Consider the following 10,788-nt stretch of genomic DNA (forward strand, 5'->3'; position numbering starts at 1 on the left):
CATTTGTAGTAGAGACAGGGTTTCACTGTGTTGGCCAGGCTGGTCTCGAACTCCTGACCTCATGATCTGCTCACCTCAGCCTCCCAAAGCGCTGGGATTACAAGTGTGAGCCACCGCGCCCAGCCTAAAATAACATTTGTTAATATCACCACCAATTTCACCAGAAAAGTCTTTGGAAGCTGTCAAGCTTGTGATAGATAAAAGTTTCAAAATTCTGATGTTCACTTGAAAGCTTGCATTTTATATCACTGACCACAAATACTATCAGTTGTTTTTCTTGAAGTGACAGGCTCATTTTATTCGTTGTTCATTTTTTGACTCAATGTCTGCCAACACCCAAGTCTAAATAATAAGTCATTCTTTCATTTTAAAAAATGGTGTTCCATAGTCACTTCCTCTTCCTTTGATTTTGTCTCTTTTATACAGGAAAAATTAGAATGTCCTAACTTAATCCTTCTCAGGCTAAGACAGAAAAGTCTTGGGCTTGATTTGGTAAGGGAACAGATAATGGTTTTAATGGCTGCAGATGCCAGCCCCCTAGGCCCTGGAACGGACCTAGAGCTCACTTGGCCCCTTCATTGCTCTGGGGCTGTGCGTGCTACAGCATGGATCCCCTGTGAGTAATCTCACACTCTCTAGAGATTCTGGTTTTGCTTAGAGAATGAAGAAAAATTATCTTGGAGCTTTTTTGAGGAGATCCAAAATCAGTAGAACCCAAGAACTTTTCTTCCCTCATCTTTTGCCTAAGGCTAGACCTGTATCCTCAGAGGCTCTGAAATTTAAACTGAGGTGAGCAGGAATTTTACCTGCTGCCCAGGACTGCTGGTTTCAAGAATCAGTTCCATCAGCCTTTGTGATGAAGAAAAATGGTTGGACTTTTCATTCATTCGATCAACATTTACTGATTATGTTCTTTGTGTATGAATACTTTACCAGTTGTTAAAAATACAGCTTGGGGCCAGGAGCTGTGGCTCACACCTGTGGTCCCAGCACTCTGGGAGTCTGAGGCGGGTGGATCACTAGGTCATCAGGAGTTCCAGAGTATCCTGGCCAACATGGTGAAACCCCATCTCTACTAAAAATACAAAAATTAGTTGGGCGCGGTGGTGCATGCCTATAATCCCAGCTACTCGGGAGGCTGAAGTAGGAGAATTGCTTGAACCAGGGAGGCGTAGGTTGCAGTGAGCCGAGATCGTACCATTGCACTCCACTCTGGCAACAGAGCAAGACACTGTTTCAAAAAAAAAATACAGGTTGGGAGCAGCTGGTTGAAAGTCTGGGTTGACTGAGTCTTCAGGGCATAAGGAGTCATGAATGCCAGAATTTGGAAAATGGCAGCAGATCACAGTCAAAGGGAACTCTGAACCAAGAGCTGTTCTCTGCCAAAGCAAAAACTTGAAGGAACCAGTGGTAATACCGACTAAATGTAATATCTCTAGGGCTTGGGGTTCTCGTCACCCTTTGGCAATTAAAGTGAAGATGAAAATGGCAGAGAAAAGTTCCCAGTTCCACAAGGCATTGTACCCAAGGGCAGGCACCAGGGCCTAGAGTTAAGATATCAGCTTTAGGGGTGGCCCTCTCAAACTGCCTGGGCCTGAAGGAAGGACTCAAGTGTATCAAACTCAAAGAGGACAGTGGATAAGCTAGTCTTCAGTGTTGACTTAGAACAGAATGGCCAAGGGGCTTAGATAATAAATTGAATGCCTACTGCCTGGATCCCTTGAGCTAAGTGCTTTGTATCTCTGTTGTGACTTAATCCTGTGAGCAGTTTTATGCAACATAGGTGGTATCACTCAATCCTGTGGGCAGCTTCAGTTAGAACTTAATTAGCTTTTCAGGCCCTGTGTTTCTTCCTTTAACTAGGAAGACAGCCTATCCTGTAAACTCACTTCCAGTGATGGCTAATCTCATTTATTTTGTGTACCACTTTGGCTCTAGGGAGAGCCATGTTATTTCCATGGGGCATCTCATTGTAATCCCTAAAGAATGCAGTCTTTTACTCTAATGCGGTTGAGATTGGAACCATTCTGGAGGTCAGGTGGACAGATGGGCCTTTCTCTGTAGGAAGCAGTCATTTCAAGCAGTGTCTCATTGAGAGCCATGGGGACACCAAACAAATCTGAGTTTGCTACCACATGCCCAGCTGAGCCCGTGCCCCAAGCCAGGCACTGTGCTCCACTGTGAGGGATTCAGACAGGAATTAGACCTGGTACCAGCCTCTTGTAGAAAGGACAGAAGTAACAGGTAAATAAATTAAACAGAAGGCACACGACTGTAACCAACGTACAGTGTACTAGAAGGAGAGGTGAATTACAAGGGGACTCTGCAGGAGAAAGCCTGGAGGAGGCTGGCCTTAAATTGGGCCTTTAGTTTCAGCTACTCAGTGGTAAACATGAGAAGAAAGTGGGTTTTAAGCAAGGGATCCCCATTAGCAAAAGCATGAAACAAAAACAGGCAGAGATTATTTTGGGAATTTAGGGAATGACTTCATAGGGTAGAGATTAAGATTTCTGACAAGTCAGTTTAGATTCATCACATAGACTCATGTTCGTGTAAAATGCAGTGACCATTTATTGTCTCCTATTGTTTGTATTGTGTTAATGATTAATACCATGTGTTAAGCAACATATATGTGCCTAGCACTGGACTAGATGCTTTATCGCATTTATTTCTCACAGCTGACCCTACAGATTAGGACTTAATCCCATTTTACAGATGAGCGAACAGAGAGGGTAAGTAGAACTGTTGTATTTGACCGGAGCGTAGAAAGTTATCACAAGACAAAAGTATGCCAGATTGCAGGGTCATTTATTATGCCGGCGACCACAGAGGACTCACGTCTCTCCAACCTTTGGTGGCAACAGGAGGGTGCCACGATTTTTTTATACCCGAAAAACCACCTTGGGAGTGGGGGTGAGGGGCGGGGATGGGGATGAAAAGGCTTGAGACATTCCGAGGGCTAGTGGATTCTGTAAATTACCTCCTGGGCAGAGATGAGGGTGGGGGTCTCCGGACATTCCAAGTGCCAGGGGACTTTTGTCATTCCGTTTGTTACTTAAGTGGTTTATAGAAGTCAAGATAAACATTTGTTTACACATTATCTGGTTAAGGTGGAAATCACAGACCTTAGTTACTTATTACAAGTCACAGGAGCCAGGATGGAACTAGCTTGGGCTGCTTAGTCTGGCAATTGCCGGTAAGCAAAGGCTAGCAATTCTGGCAGTTACTGATAAGAAAAGGTAAGCAGCTTTACATAGTTTTGAAGAACAAACTAGCAGTTCTATTTACAGAGGCCAAGGACAGTAGTTATTGTAAGGAGAATGGGGCAGCCATTTCAACTTATCTAAAAATAGTTTTGCATTTTATAAAATAGTTTTGCTCCGGTTCTGGCTCTAGGCCAGCACAATATCACAGAACTAGCCCAGCATCATACACCTGGTAAGTGACAGAAACCAGGATTAATGCCAAAGCCAGTGTTGTTTCCACAAGTACTTCGGCACTAAGTGCAGTCACACTGGTTACACATTTAATTTATAAGAATTGTGTATTTGCTTTTAAAAACAGAAAACACACATACATTGTATTATACATTTGAATCAATTGGTTATAACTACAAAACCATGTACAATGATCCCTCCACATTTGTGGATTCAACCAATTGTGGACAGAAAATATTCAAGGAAAAAAAAGGATGGTAGTGTCTATACTGAACATTTATAGACTTTTTGCCTTGTCATTATTTCCTAAACAATACAGTATAGCAGCTATTTACATAGCATTTACACTGTATTAAGTATTATAAGTAGGCTGGGTGTGGTGGCTCACTTCTGGCCAACATGGTGAAACCCCATCTCTACTAAAAATACAAAAATTAGCCAAGCATGGTGGCAAGTACCCGTAATCCCAGCTACTTAGGAGGCCTGAGGCAGGAGAATCACTTGAACCCAGGAGGCAGAGGTTGCAGTGAGCTGAGCTCAGGCTATTGCACTCCAGCCTGGGCAACAAGAGCGAAATTCCATCTCAAAAAGAAGAAAAGAAAAGTATTATATGTAATCTGGAGATTATGGGAGGGTGTGCATTGCTTATACGCAAATACAACACCATTTTATCTCAGAGGTTTGAGCATCTGCAGATTTTGGTATCTGTGGGGTGTCCTGGAACCGATCCCCCATGGGTAATAAGGGATGACTGTATATTGTGCTTTATATAGGCCACATAAAGAATTTCAAGAATAACTATACAAGATTTTAATCTTATGTAATGACTTTTGAACCTAGCATGCAAATGAAATGAAACTTGTAGTAAAATTACACATCCTGGTGCTTGCCTTGTAGTCCTCATCATGGCAGGAAAAGGAACTCTATCTAGAGTTACTGTGGCACTTCGTAGCTATGGAGTTTCCTCTTTGCCTTAATTTCTCTGAACACCATCCTTCTTATCAGCCTTCCAATCCTGCAGTTCCCATTACACAACTGTCTTGCTCATTGAAATTTTCCCTTGGTGACTTTAGGCTGTATCTTTTGTGAGTTCCACATGTAAAATTTCTGTCTCTCTGGTATTCTTTTCTAAGTTCCTTGTACTTCCCGAAATGTTTCATCATGCTCCTGGTACCACTGTTTGGTTCCTTTCTTTTTTGAGAAACTAAGGACCCAAGTCAGTGTATTGGTAACATTACAGATTTGAGGATAACCTGATGCTAACTCATTATGAGAAAGTAACTTCATGGGAGAAAAATGATGGCATTATCTTATTGGTAGGATGAGGGTGATATGATTCCTGTAGGCTTCTACAGACACGTTACCCCGTGTTGGGTAAGTTTGGAAAGGTATGTCAGTTAATGACCATTGTGTAACAAACCACCTCTAAAACCTAGTGGTTTAAAACAACACCACCTTCTTTTTCTTTCTTTTTTACTGAGCTGGAGTCTCACTCTGTCGTCAGGCTACAGTGCAGTGGCGCATTCTCAGCTTACTGCAGCCTCCACCTCCTGGGTCAAGTGATTCTCCTGCCTCAGCCTCCAAAGTAGCTGGGACTACAGGCATGCACCACCACACCCAGCTTATTTTTGTATTTTTAGTAGAGATGAGGTTTCACTATGTTGGCCAAGATGGTCTCTATCTCCTGACCTTGTGATCCACCCACCTTGGCCTCCCAAAGTGCTGAGATTACAGACGTGAACCACTGTGCCTGGCCAACAGTACCATTTTCTATCTCTCAGGAGTCTGCTTTTGTCTGGGCTCACTCATGTATCTCTGATCAGCTGGCCGATCAGCTGGGAAGACTTCGCTTTCTCAGCAGGTCTCTCACATCTCACCAGCAGCTAGCCTGATCTTGCTCTCAGGCCATGGCAGAGGGTACAGAAACGAGCAAGCCCAGCCATGCATGGAAACAAGTGGAAATATATACACACTTTTCAAGTTTATGGCTGGCAGCCTGTTTGCTAACATCCCATTGGCCCAAGAAAGTGACATAGCCAAGCTCATTGTCAAAGTGGGGGCAGATACGAAGTTGCAGGATAAGGAAGCCGTTAATTGGAGACATTAAATGCAGTCTGCCAGTCAGGACCCCTCAATGTGAAAGCAAACCTACAGATTTATATTTTTAAGTCAAGTTTGTCATGGTAGGAAAAATAAAAGTCCAAATAATGACTGTATTGGGCCTGTGCTATCAGCATACACAGGGTAGACACTTTACCTGCTATGCAGTAATGATCCTCACAACAACTCTGCAAGGTAGGTAGGAATTGGAGCCCAGAGAAGTTAAATAACTTGCTCAAGGTCACCCAGCCAATATGTGGTCAGGCAGGGATTAGAATGCATATCTGTTTGATTGCAAAGTCCAGATTGTTTTCACCATACTCACTACCTTTCAGGAGCACCAACCAGAGCCTTACCTTCCCTCTGACGCAATTTCCCATTGAGTTGATGCTTTCTAACTAGCTGTACAAAACCCTCTTCCAAAATGGTGCTGCAATCCTAAGGGAATTGTGCGATTCTTCAGAAAACCCACACATTCTCCTAAATTGTCCATTGACTGAAAAGCATTCTTTCCTTCCAGATGGGGATTGGTCGCTGAGCTACACAAGGCAGCCCAAGAATTGTGGCCACTGCCAGTCATGTCAGAGAAGGAAGGGCCATCTTCTCTTTAACCTGTAAGATTTGGGGATGTCAGGGAATTAAGGACATTTGAGTCAATTAAACCTCTTTTGTTTATAAATTACTCAGTGTCAGGTAGTATCTTTATAGCAGTGTGAGAGAATGGCCTAATACAGCCTCTCAACAGAGAATGCAGAATATAACTGCCATCCCATTGACTTTGGGTTTGACCATGTGACTTGCTTTGGACAGTGGACTGTGGGTGCTTGTGAAAAGTGTGTAGACTTCAAATGTTTGGCTTCTCTCATGCTCCTGTGCTTTGCCATGAGAAGACTATGCCGTGGGTGGCCTTCGTTCCTGTGCCCTGGGGCCTGCAGTGAGATGCTGAAGCTGACCAACTATGCTTGGAATATGGTAGATACCCAGTAACTATTTGTTGAATAGATAGGAATGGTAAGAAAATAATAAGACCCACACACATATACTCTCCAGCCATGTTAACAATTTGGGTGTGAGAATATTGTGTCTTAGGGTCTGCTTCCTCATCTACAAAATCGGAATTACAACTGCACTTTTTCTAGCTGGAGGAGAGTGTGTTCCAGGCACATAGCAGTGCCCCATTAATTTTTTCCTTCTCCTTTTATAGATTGTCTCACACCCCAGTTTGGCCAAACTTCTCAGCCTGGGTGGGCTCTGAGGCCCCTGAAGCGGGCTTGTGGTTCTGGAGCCTGCAGATGATCCACTGATCCCTGGGTCCTGCTCTGTCTCAGAAGTGGGGCACTGGAATCTGGACCCCAAAGCAGCTGAACGGCCTCCTGCTGCACCAGGAATTTCCTTTCCTGCTGGGGATTCTTCAGATTCTTCCTTCATCTGTGTGCCTTGGGGACCTCCTCTCCTTCCTGCCTCCTGCCCCCTGCCACTTTATCAGGTCAGCAGAGCAATAGGGCACTGCAGATTCAAAATAGAAACTGACATCCCTTTGCAGGTGAGGACGACACCTTGGTCCATCGTTTTGCCTAATCACTGGGCATTCCCTCTGGATGTTCTGGAGCCCCACAGGCTCCTGTAAGAGGGTCAGTGGCTTTGGCCTCCTGTTCCTTGCCACTCAGTGTGTGGGAAGATCTTAGACCTTCCTCTGGAAGCATGGCCAGGTCTGGCTGAAACTTTATAACCCAGAGCAATCACCTCTCAACCTTGACATCCTGGCCACAGCCCCAAGCTCTTCATGGTGACCCCCCCTTCAATACTGACCAGGACTTGTCCCCTCCCCACCCAGTTCCATCCCCCTCTGCTGTCCTCCCCTTCAGCCTCTCCACGGTGCCTTCTGGATCTCCTAGTCCAAGGGGAACAAATTTCTTGCATTCTCAGCCTCTTCAATGCATTTTCTATCCACTCCACTCTGAACCACAACGTGGGTCTCCTCTGACAACCCTTCTTCCCTGTGTCTTCTCAAATGAAGTTTGCACATTCCCCTCACTCCTTTGACTCTCAGGCCTAGAGTAGGATTTGCAATCTCCCTGATAGCCAGTGCTCCTCCGCCTTGTGGTAAAAGCCCCTCTTCTTTTAGGACTCATGGCACTGGCTCCCCATCTTCCCACAGTCCCCACTGTGGCCTCTGCCTCCATCTAAGAGGCAGTGGCGCACCACCATCTTGGATTCCTGTTCCCTGGTTTTCTCTCCTCATCAGCCTCTAGGTTTTGCATTCATGCATTCTTACCCACATCCATGTTCCCAGCACCAGGAGGGGCCCAGGCCACCAGGAGACATGAACATATTTCATGGATAAATGAATGACCACAGGGAGAAGATGGTGAGAGGGATAGACATGAGTTCCTCCTGCCATCTTATTGCTCCAGCCAGAGCTCCCCCCGAAGCAAAGGTAGGGGAGTTACCCAGAGAATACATGATAGTGTTTCATTTGACACTGCACCTGGTTCCTCAGCCCCATGCTGGTAATATTTTTAGGTGTAAAATTTTCCTCAGCCTCATGCTGGTAATATTCTTAGGTGTAATATTCTAAGGTGTAAAATTTGCTGATCTAGTGTTCCAGAATCAGGCCTCTGATAGGAGGTTGGAGAAATGACAGAAAAATGTAGCTTTTCCCAGTACAGGCCAGTTCCAATGTCTCTCCCCTTTCCTGGTTTAAAAGGAGACTCCAAACATGCTGTATATATGGTAGCCACTAGTCACTTGATGGCTATTCAGTACTTGAAATATGACTAATGTGACTGAGGAGCCAAATTATTTTTATTTAATTTTAATTTTTAATTTAAAAGCAGATACTTGATTAAGTAACAGAGAAGTTTTAGGTATACCTGGAACAACTCAGGATGTGAATCTACTTTTTTTTTTATTTATTTTTTTGGAGCAGAGTCTTCCTCTGTGGCCCAGGCTGGAGTGCAATGGTACAATCTTGGCTCACTGCAACCTCTGCCTCCTCAGTTCAGGCAATTCTCACCTGAAGTCAGGAGTTCAAAGACCAGCCTGGCCAACATGGTGAAACCCTGTCTCTACTGAAAATACAAAAAATTAGCCTGGCATGGTGGCAGGTGCCTGTAATCTCAGCTACTCGGGAGGCTGAAGCAGGAGAATCCCTTGAACCTGGGAGGCAGAGGTTGCAGTGAGCTGAGACCATGCCACTGCACTCCAGCCTGGGTGACAGAGCTAGACTCCGTCTCAAAAATAAATAAATATTGATAAAATTAACTTCACCTGTTTATACTTTTTTTAATGTGGCTACTGGAAAATCTTAAATTAATGTGTACATACTTCTTATTCTGTTCAAGTTGAATAGTGATGCTCTAGATCTCCAGCCACCTGCTGAGGTCTGTCCTGTGAGCTTTGGGAGCTAGAAAGTTGACAACATGATTAAAATGAGCTTTAAGGCAGCTGGGATAGGGAACAGAGTAAGGGTTTGGATCAGATCTGGATTGACTTTCAGTCTCTGAAACTCGTGAGCAGCATGCCTTCCAGTGAGGCACTTACCGTCTCTGACCTCGTAGATACAGTCTAAAGTTTCCATGGGACACTGGAGGCAAAGCTCTGGGCATAAGACCTGGCACATAGTAGGGAGTCAATCAGGAAGAGTTACTTTTCATCACAGAGGGCACTGCTCCAGTACTTGTTACTGTGCAAATATAACTAGACTGTAAATACAGGTCTAGACATGCAACTTTAATGGGGATCTGAGAGTTAAGAAATGTGTTTCCTGGCCGGGTGCGGTGGCTCACGCCTGTAATCCCAACACTTTGGGAGGCCAAGGCAGGTGGATCACCTGAGGTCAGGAGTTTGGGATCAGCCTGGTCAACATGGAGAAATGCCGTCTCTACTTAAAAAAATACAAAAATCAGCTGGGTGTGGCAGCAGGGATTGGGGTGTCCCACCTCTATTCTTGCCACTTGAGGATAGGGATTTTTGTTTGTTTGTTTGTTTGTTTTTGAGACAGAGTTTTGCTCTGTTACCCAGGCTGGAGTGCAGTGGCGAGATCTCAGCTCCCTGAAACCTCTGTCTCCAGGGCTCAAGTGATTTTCATGCCTCAGCCTCCCAAGTAGCTGGGAATATAGGCATGAGCCACTAATTTTTGTATTTCTTGTAGAAATGGGGTTTAGCCATGTCGCCTAGGCTGGTATCAAACTCCTGGGCTCAAGTGATTCACCCATCTTAGCCTCCCAAAGTGTTGGGATTACAAGCAGGAGCCACCATTCCCAGCTGGATGGGGAAAATTAAGAACCTGAAGGGGATCAGAACATGCCACCCAAAATATGCCCGTTGACATATCAATTATTTTGAGCTAAAGGCAATTGAGAAACAGCAGATGCAAGAAGAGCTCTTTGACCTCCCCCTTTCTACCTAAAAGAAGGGCATACATTTCCCAAGAGAAAGGAGCCCTTCTAATAACAGGAAGTGAAGAACATTATAATCTCTGGAGATGAGGAGTCAATGCTGAGATGAATCTGTACAAAACAAGCCTTATTCACATAGCCCTTATCTAGCTGAGCACAGTAGCTCACACCTGTAATCCCAGCACTTTGGGTCACTGAGGTAGGTGGATTGCTTGAGGCCAGGAATTTGAGACCAACCTGGGCAACATGGCAAAACCCCATCTCTACAAAAAATTAGCCAGGCATGGTGCCATGCACCTGTAGTCCCAGGTACCTGGGAGGCTGAGGTGGGAGGATCACTTGAGCCCAGGAGGTCAAGGCTATAGTGAGCCATGATCACACCACTGCACTCCAGCCTGGAGGACAGCCTGAGACTCAGTCTCAAAAAATAATAGTAATAATAGCCCTATTAGCTGGGTACAGTGGCATACATCTAGAGTCCTAGCTACACGGAAGACTGAGGTGGGAGGATCACTTGAGTCTAGGAGTTGAAGACCAGCCTGCCAAACATAGAAAGACCCTGCCTCTTAAAAAGAAAAGAAGGCTGGATGCGGTGACTCACACCTGTAATCCCAGCACTTTGGGAGGCTGAGGCAGGTGGATCATGAGGTCAGGAGATTGAGACCATCCTGCCCAACATGGTGAAACCACATCTCTACTGAAAACACAAATAATTAGCAGGGCATAGTGGCACATGCCTGTAGTCCCAGCTACTCAGGAGGCTGAGGCAGGAGAGTTGCTTGAACCCAGGAGGAGGAGGTTGCAGTGAGCCGAGATCACACTACTGCACTCCAGCCTGGGACGGAGCAAGA

The 10,788-nt window shown here is 45.0% G+C and overlaps 1 protein-coding gene and 1 long non-coding RNA gene across 2 annotated transcripts in view; both read left to right on the forward strand.

The window, feature by feature from the left end:
• LOC108292139 overlaps window positions 1-8,537 on the forward strand; it is a 15,318-nt gene extending 6,781 nt beyond the window's left edge. The window contains exons 2-3 of the long non-coding RNA XR_005197475.1: window positions 6,058-6,151; window positions 6,742-8,537. This is a non-coding gene — a long non-coding RNA (uncharacterized LOC108292139). The remainder of the gene's footprint in view (window positions 1-6,057; window positions 6,152-6,741) is intronic.
• Window positions 1-10,788, forward strand: part of TSPAN17 (tetraspanin 17) — a 106,860-nt gene that overhangs the window by 39,119 nt on the left and 56,953 nt on the right. The window lies entirely within an intron of this gene.

This window comes from Cebus imitator, unplaced genomic scaffold (assembly GCF_001604975.1).
Source record: "Cebus imitator isolate Cc_AM_T3 unplaced genomic scaffold, Cebus_imitator-1.0 Scaffold478, whole genome shotgun sequence".
In the NCBI taxonomy this organism is placed as follows: domain Eukaryota; kingdom Metazoa; phylum Chordata; class Mammalia; order Primates; family Cebidae; genus Cebus; species Cebus imitator.